The sequence below is a fragment of the Hemitrygon akajei genome, chromosome 14 (assembly GCF_048418815.1).
Source record: "Hemitrygon akajei chromosome 14, sHemAka1.3, whole genome shotgun sequence".
In the NCBI taxonomy this organism is placed as follows: Eukaryota; Metazoa; Chordata; class Chondrichthyes; order Myliobatiformes; family Dasyatidae; genus Hemitrygon; species Hemitrygon akajei.
In genome coordinates, this window is record NC_133137.1 from 76,062,925 (window position 1) to 76,071,705 (window position 8,781).

At 40.4% G+C, this 8,781-nt stretch overlaps 1 long non-coding RNA gene across 1 annotated transcript in view; it reads left to right on the plus strand.

Annotated features, from left to right (window-relative positions):
- Nucleotides 1-4,551, plus strand: part of LOC140739007 (uncharacterized) — a 47,280-nt gene extending 42,729 nt beyond the window's left edge. The window contains exon 3 of the long non-coding RNA XR_012101530.1: nucleotides 3,769-4,551. This is a non-coding gene — a long non-coding RNA (uncharacterized lncRNA). The remainder of the gene's footprint in view (nucleotides 1-3,768) is intronic.
- Nucleotides 4,552-8,781: the final 4,230 nt, after the last annotated feature.

Below are 8,781 nucleotides of genomic sequence, written 5' to 3' on the forward strand. Positions count from 1 at the left end.
AGATGGAGGTAAAGAAGGCAAATACAGTATTAGCATTCATTTTGAGAGGACTCAAATATAAAAGCAAGGATGTTATGGTGAGGGTTAATAAGGTGTTTGCCAGGCTGCACTCAGAATATTGTGGGAGGGGGGAAGTCTCATTGAAATCTATCAAATATTGAAAGGCCTAGATAGAGTGAATGTGGAGAGGATGTTTTCTATATGAAGAAGTCTAGGAACAGATGGCACAGCCTCAGAGCAGAGAAATGCCCATTTACAGCAGAGATGAGAAGGGATTTTTTTTTAGCCAGCTGGTGATGAATCTGTGGAATTCATTGCCACAGACTGCTCTGGAGGTGCACTCATTGAATACACTTAAAGCTAAGTTCGGTAGATTCTTAGTTAGTCAGGGCATCAAAGTTTAGGGGAAAAGACAGAAGATTGGGGTGGAGAGGGATAATAAATCAGCTATGATAGAATGGCGGAGCAGGCTTGATGGGCCGAATGGTCTAATTCTGCTCCTAAGAGAAGTTACTCTAATTCTTCAGTCTAACATTGTAGACTGAAAGGCCTGTACTGTCCTGTAATGTTCCACGTATTTGGAAAGCTGCAGTGTGTAAGCACCACGTCACTAGTGAATTCATATGATCAAAAGACATCATGAGGAACAGTTTTCTTTTGAGCTATGTCCTTATCTAGATTATATTTACTGTATTGTTACAATTGGTGTGGTTAAGTAGTTACATTCATTTGCTAATGGCTTCTCTGACTTAGATCTGTTATCTTAGAATAAATGTTTTTAACTAAAGATTTTTTCCCCACTAGGCTGAAAATTTTACTTAGTAACTTCCTATTAATTGATTTCTACTTGGAATAAGCAAATCCCTAACTTAGTTTCTGGTTAATTAACTTACTTTCATCAAATAAATCTAATTCAAGGCATCAAAGGTCCTTTTCATCCATGAAAATATACTGTTATTTATTTAAGATTAAAGTAATTGGCATCTGCAGCAACAGGTAAAGAAGATAACAGGAACAATCAAAAATCTTTCAAGTCTCTTGGTGAAACATGCTTCACCAAGCACCTACGCTCAGTCTGCCAGAAATGCTGTGATCTCCCTTTGGCCACCTAGTTCAATTCGACTTCCCATTCCCACTGCGACATGTCAGTCCATTGCCTCCTCAACTGCCAGGATGAAGCCACTCAAGGTTGGAAGAGAAACACCTTATAGTCTGTCTGGGTAGCCTCAAACCCAGAGGCCTGAACGTCAATTTCTTGAACTCCTGGTAATTGCTCCACCTTCAGCATTCCTCATATCCGTTTCCCTCTCTCACTTCATCTCCATTCCTCCTATCTGTTCTTTTCTTCCATGGTCTTCTACCCTCTCCTGTCAGATTATCCCTTCTCCAGCCCTTTATCTCTTTCACCTATCAGCTTCCCAGCTCTCCACTTCACCCATTCCCCTCCCTGTTTGTACTTCTTCCACCCTCCCCTCGCCTTGTTGCTCTAGCTTCTCATCTTTTTTTCCAGTCCTGATGAAGGGTCTCAGCTCGAATGTTGACTGTTTATTCGTTTCCATAGATTCTGGTGGCCTGCTGGGTCCCACCGACATTTTGTGTGTTTTGCCTGGATTTCCAGCATCCGCAGATTATTCTCATCTTTGCGCGTAATATTTCTCATTTTTCCACACCTGTATTAAAGTGTTTCCAGTTATAATTGGGAACCAAAGAAAAGTTGTGAGGGAAAACAAAAAGGCTAGCAGCTAGAATGAATGGATTTGCAGAATGAAATAGCTTCATTCCTGTTGTGACCAATAAACTTCACATCAGCTTGAAACCTATATCCTATGGAACTGCAATTTCCTCCTCAACATATCGCAGTAGGGATTCCACGAGAAAATTCCCTCGATTGCCTCCTGGAGAAAGCGGAGGGGAAACACCCAAGATACACAATGCTGGTTAGATTCTACTGCAGGTGAATGGTTTCATCTTGCCAGCTCCTGATTAACTCAAGTATGCAATTTACTTGTGAGGAGACATCATCAGTGTGCTATTGATTGTGGTGTGTCCTCCGAGTTCGCCTGCGGTAGAACCTAACCAGCCTTGTGTGTCTTGGGTGTTTCCCCTCCAAGCTACACACCTTCCAAAATATTTCCAATCGAGTATGCCGCTAATCCTGAGCTGTTGGCAATTGCAAGTTTCCATGAGGGAGAAATGCAGAAGAAAAGACAGCTGTAAAGAGATGCATTAGCTACGGCATTAACTTTCACGCCAATAGTTTGAATTCTATCCATTCAGAAAAACACTACAACTTTGTGGAAAGGCAGAAGTCTTCAAGGCCCAGGAAGTCATTATTTGTATGCATATAGCTAAGTGGTGCTTTGTTCAAAGTCCATGCCGACGTCAACAGAAAAGGTATCCATTTGAAAAGCTGCTTATTTACAGACAGCAATATGTCTCATTGTGAATTCAGGCATGATTGTACATCTTGATGTACATCATGACTGTACTTCTTTAGTTCTATTTTCATGAAGTCAATCATGACACATTATTGGAACTTTGGCTTCTGGGAGATCAGGACTATCTTGTAGATCTTGACTTATGTCAAAATGTACTTGCCCACATGAACACTGCTGTAATGTGGTTTATTGTGGCCAGTACAGGATATACAGAAAGGTGCCAGATATACAGAAAAGCCAGCAATATCATGAATGATCCCACCCATCCTGTTTGTCCCACTCTCAGTTGGGAGGAAACTGCGTAGCATCCACGCCAAGACCACCAGACTCAAAAACAGTTACTTTCTCCAGACAATAAGACTGATCAACATCTCCACCCACTAACTCCACCACTACTGTCAGTACCTGCACATCACTGTATGTACATACAATCAATCGATGTATAGAAACTATCTTTTGTATTTACATATATTTTCTGTTTTTCATTATGGTGCTCTTTATAGTGTTTTTTATTGTGCTGCATCAGATTATGAGTAACAGGTATTTTGCCCTCCTTTACACTTGTATTCTGGAAATGATATTAAGCCATCCTGATTTTGCCCACCAAGGCTACTACTGATGATGCTGCACCATGCAAGATGCATGCTTCCAAGCATAGGTCTTGTCAGATCAGATATCCCATCCACTTTACTCACAACATCAGTGTCTTGCACTGTGCCACTGATGACCGCAAAATTGGAACATTAAATATTTCAATTGCTTTGCACCAATTACGCTAATGTTACCTTGGGCGTATTTTTGAGGACTACATTTCAGGAAATAGGAGATCCTCAGAGAAAATGGAATATAAAGTTACACTGTCCCATGCGCTGAAGATGATATCTGTGACACATGCCTGCATTTAATCTTATGCCTTAAAAAGATGTGTTGACTTAACCTCCATCTTTTCCACATCATTATTTTCCCTCAGAGCTTCTTGGATCAGATCTTGCTGACTCAATCTCCATAGCCAGAATTGCTGCTTATAGCACCCTTGTTCCCCTGCCTATCCAGTGTCAGAACCTGAAACATTCTAATTTGGGCAGAGCCTCCAGCAGCATCTCATCAAAATATCTCTGAAAGCTTTGACAGCCAGCAAAGCTCCATCCCATTGACGGCAAAATTGACATTTTTTATATGTCTCAGATATTTGAAAACTATTAAAATTGAAGTAAATACATTTTTTAAAGTGAAGTTTGCCTTTTAAATAAAATTACAGCTGACTATAATATATAACAGGTTAGAATAATTAATATGTTAAAATATTTTTAAAATGTATTTTTCCTCATAGTGCCAGCTACATATTAGTAGACATTTACAGAAGATGAGAAGCTGGCATAAGGGAAGTAAACTGCAAAGCTTCAAGGCCACCAGATGAGTTCATGGAAACAGTAGCAGTCCTAAATTACAGGACCAGTGATTTGAAGGCTTTGACTAATACTCCAGTGCAAGTTCAAATCCCACTCTCAAAGCTGAAGAAGTTAAATTCAGTTAATTTAAAAATCCATGATGTTTCTGGATTGTCACTTTGAAAAAAAAATCCGCCACCCTTGCTTAGCAAGTTTGGATCAATTATAACTCCACACCTCCACCAATGTGATTGATTCTTCTGAAACCGTGCAGCAAGTTGCTCAGTTGTATGAAACCACTGCATCAAAGGATAACTGGAATATTAACTCTGTGAGTAAGGACTGTGGCTTCTTGAGAGCAATTCAAGATGGACATTAAATGAACTTTGCCAGTTCATCGTGCATATTTGCATCAGTGCTTGGTGTGCCTTTGTATGGAAAGGGTTACAAAAAGTAGCGGATACAGGCCAGTCTATCGGGGTAAAGCTCATCTACTTGGAGTGCTGTCACGGGAAAGCAGTATTCATCACTAAAGATCCCCACCAGCAGCTCTCTTCTCAAAGATACAGGAGCCTCAGGAGCTGCACCAACAGGTTCAGGAGCAGTTATTCCCCCTCAACCATCAGGATCTTGAACTAGTAGAGATAACTTCACTCAACTTCACTCACCCCATCACTGAACTGGACTCACTTTCAAGTACTCTTCATTTCATGTTCTTAATAATAATAATAATAATAATAATAATAATAATAATTAATATTATTATTTTCTTCTCTTTCTTTTGTATTTGCACAGTTTGTTAGTTTTTTATGTACAATAGTAATAAGTTCATCATCTTGGGCGTGGTCTTCCATTGATTGTACTGTGTTTATTTACTGTGAATGCCTGCAAAGAAAGGAATCTCAGGGTTGTATAGTATACGGTGATGTATATGTACAGCACTGTGCAAAAGTTTTATCTATATATATATATATATATATATATATATATAGTATCATGGAGTGGAGAGCAAGCCTGTAAATTGGAGTGGAGCAGAGGATATTGGGGATTGCAAGGGTGGAGTGCCGCAAGAGAGGTGTGAGACAGATGGCAGAGAAGGAGTGCCGGGGGTGGGGGGGGGGGGGGGGGGTGGTGACATGAATGCAGACACACACAGCCTTGAGACACCAGGCAAGGTCACTCGATTCCAAACAATTGGCTTATTGATCATTACAGAATGTCCCTGGTACTTCCTGCTCCATCCCCTTTCCCTTCCTCTTTTCCCAACCATGATTCCCCTTTCTCTGCCCCCACCCCACTCTCAGTCCACCATAAAGACCCATATCAGAATCAGGTTTTTCATCACTCACATATTGTATGTCATGACTTTTTTGAAGAAGCAGTACAGTATAATACATAAAATTTCTACAGATCTTAGGCATCGCAGCTATATCTAAGTAACAAAGACGTTTGCACAGTACTGTTCTTTGATAATAAACTTACTTTGAACTTTGAAATTTGATACTGTTTTCCTTTAAATGAAAAAATATAAATATTTCTTTCACCTTCTCTGCGCATTCATGTGTATGACTAACTCCAGCATCCACAATGGACAATAGGAATCAATATATGAAATATGTGTTACTGTAATAATGTGTATTGCAGGGCTTACTGTTTGCTCCATTCTACTTGACATTGCGTAAAGTAGATAACATTCTCCTGTGTGTTGGCAAAAATAGAATGCTGCAGGGATAAATCCTGTAAATACAAACCTTCCTGAGAAACCCATAGCTCTCTATTTCTCTAAGCTCCATGTACCTATCCAGGTGTCTCTTAAAAGACCATGTGATATGTGCATGCCTTGCTTAAAGTAAGCATGAAGTTAGACTCACATTTTGGACTCCCATGTCTTCCTTTGAATTAGTTTAATGTTTTGATGTTACAAAATGTAACACCATTCTTCCTCCCCACCCAAATACATTCACAGTCCTCCAACCCCAGAACAGGCAATCTTCAGCCTCCAGATTCCCACAGACTCGTACTTGCAGTTGGGGCTTCCACCTCCCCAGTGGATTTCCCAAAGATTGATAGACTCAGGTTGCCCGAGGATTCCACTTGAGGTGTTCAAAGAGATTCTGTTTTTGTAAAAAATTAAAAACAAATATCAATGGAGAATCAATCTATGATGAGCTTAAAACGTATATTGAAGACAAAAGTATTCCGATAAGGAACATGATTTCTTGCGTAACAGATGAAGAACCACATATGACAGGTCGCCGTTGATAGACAGTTTAGTAGTGCGATCATGTGAGTCAAGTATGATGTCCTCCTAATGGGTTGTTGGATTCCCTTAAAAGGTTTGACACTGATTAGATGAGCCAAAAGGCCTGTGTCCATGCTGTACTTTTCTAGTCTCTATGAGAGGGTAGGCTTGGAGAGTAGAAAGATAACTCTTACATAGTTCCAGTTTGAATTCAATTGGCCAAAGATACTTCCTTACACACGATAATTGTTATGAAATTTTGCAAGCCTTCGAACAGAATTAATTTGTAAATATAAAGGTATTGTTAATACTATAAGATGAGAACAGTGTCAGTCATACACCCAGGATGTGCACGCTAAAACAATTATGGTAGATTCACATCAGGACCAGTATATTTTGGCCCAATTAAGCAGCTGCCAAAATTAGCCAAAGTTTCATGGAAATAGTGAAAAAGTGTAAAAAAGACAAACTGAGTAACAAATTGATGCACCATCAATAACTCTCCGAGACATGAGGCGAGATATCGGCTTTTATTGACTGGAAGAAAGAACAAGCAGCAATTGACCACCATACTACATCCTGGAGACTAAGAGGCAGGGATCAGGCCCCAATTGCCTTTATACCGGGGTCTGTGGGAGGAGCCATGGTCAGTGGGAGGAGCCACAGGAGCAGTCAGTGGGGGGGGGGGGGGGGGCGTGTCCAGACAGGTATATGTAGTTCACCACACAAATACAGTACTTAAATGAAATACAGAACAAATTAGAAGATACAGAATGATTCTCCATTGCTGGTTCTGTAAAAGTTTTGTGTTACCAGTCAGGTTCTTAACCCTGAGCTGAACCCTCAAATCTGGAGGACCAGAGGACCACTTTCAGTCTGGCCTCCACCCTTTAACCTGTTTGGCATGGGTGACCGTACCAAGAGCCAAAGCACAAAGTCCTGAATCCAGCCAGAACAGCTCTCCGCATCATTGGGGCATGCAAGCCTCAAAACCACGGCAAGATTGTGATCCTCTTGGAGGCAGCGTAGTTAGTTTTAGGAATAAAACATTTTCTCTACGTGGATTTTACCTCTTACACTCAACGGCATTTAATTTTTCTTCTGCTATTCATGCTCTTATTCAACTATCTCTCAATTTAGATTCTATACCTGCTCCATGACACAATTGGTGATAGTGTGGGTGCCAAGAGGTATTATTTTATAAAGAACAGCAGCTGGCTCAGAGTATAATATAGAGCAGTGTTTATCCGTCAGATTCTGACAGCATAAATCACAAAAGCCATGTGCATACGGTGAAGCAGACCCTAAGAGTGGATCACAACTATGAAAGCACTCACAAATATCTTCAATAAGCTTTGAATGTTTTCTATTTTTTGGCCTTTCCTATTCAAGATTTATTGCAAGAGATTCTTTCCCAACCACCGCCAATTCCTTTTTACCATCCTTATTACCACTGTCAAGTCTGCTATGTTACCTTGACTGTGTTTTCAAAATGCTGGCACCGGATAAAAGAGTTCAGTGGAAATCAAAGAGTGTCGTCTTTTTGTGTAACACACTAAAGATGAAATTCTTCTGTGAAGTTAATAAGCAAGCACATTTATACAAAATCCTAATTTTAGAAAAGGTGTTCATACAAATTGCTTCTGTTGTCAGAAAAATACCTCCCTAGTGCAGAGACTGGGGGAAAGTTAATTTCTTTCTATATTGCCCTGACAGCATAATTCCAAATTCAGTATGACCTCTGATATCCATGACATTTCTGTTCCCCATGCTTTGCACTTCTGCTCTGTGGAGAGCGTACTAACTGGTTGCATCACCGTCTGGTATGGGGAGGCGGGGTCTACTGCATAGGAGTAAACATAGTCAGCTCCATCGTGGACACTAGTGTCCACAGTATCCAGAACACCTTCACAAAGTGATGCCTCAAAAAGTTGGCATCCATCAATATATGGAATTCACAGGCTTTCTTTCTGTTAGTATGTATTGCATCATACTACTGCCAGAAAGTTAACAAGTTCCATGATATATGCTGCTGATATTAAACCAGATTCTGATTTTTATAGTATATGATCATAAGACTATACGATACAGGAGTAGAATTAGGCAATTTGGCCCATCGAGTCTGTTCTGCCATTTCATTATGGCTGATCCAATTTTCCTCAGCCCCAATTTCCTGTCTTCTTCCCATATCCCTTCACGCCCTGACTGATCAAGAATTTATCAACCACTGCCTTAAATATGCATAAAGACGTGGCCGTACCAATATGTTTCATCGTTGTCATCATTATGTGCTGTGTCTATTATGTGGGCGATTACGGTCTATGACCATGATTGTTCTTGGCAATTTTTTTCTTCAGAAGTCGTTTGCCATTGCCTTCTTCTGGCCAGTGTCTTTACAAGATGAGTGACCCCAGCCATTATCAATACTCTTCAGAGATTGTCTGCCTGGCATCAATTGTCGCATAACCAGGACTTGTGATATGCACCAGCTGCTCATACGACCATCCACCATCTGCTCCCATGGCTTCACGTGACCCTGATTGGGGAGCTAAGCAGGTACTACATCTGCAGGCTAGCGGAGAGAAGGAGCGCCTTACACCTACTTTGGGAAACACATATCTCTATACTGCCATCCAATCAGAAAGTTTAAGATTCCCAAAAATTATTTTCTTTAATTATGTTTATAGCTATCGTCAGTGCATAATTACTAGTG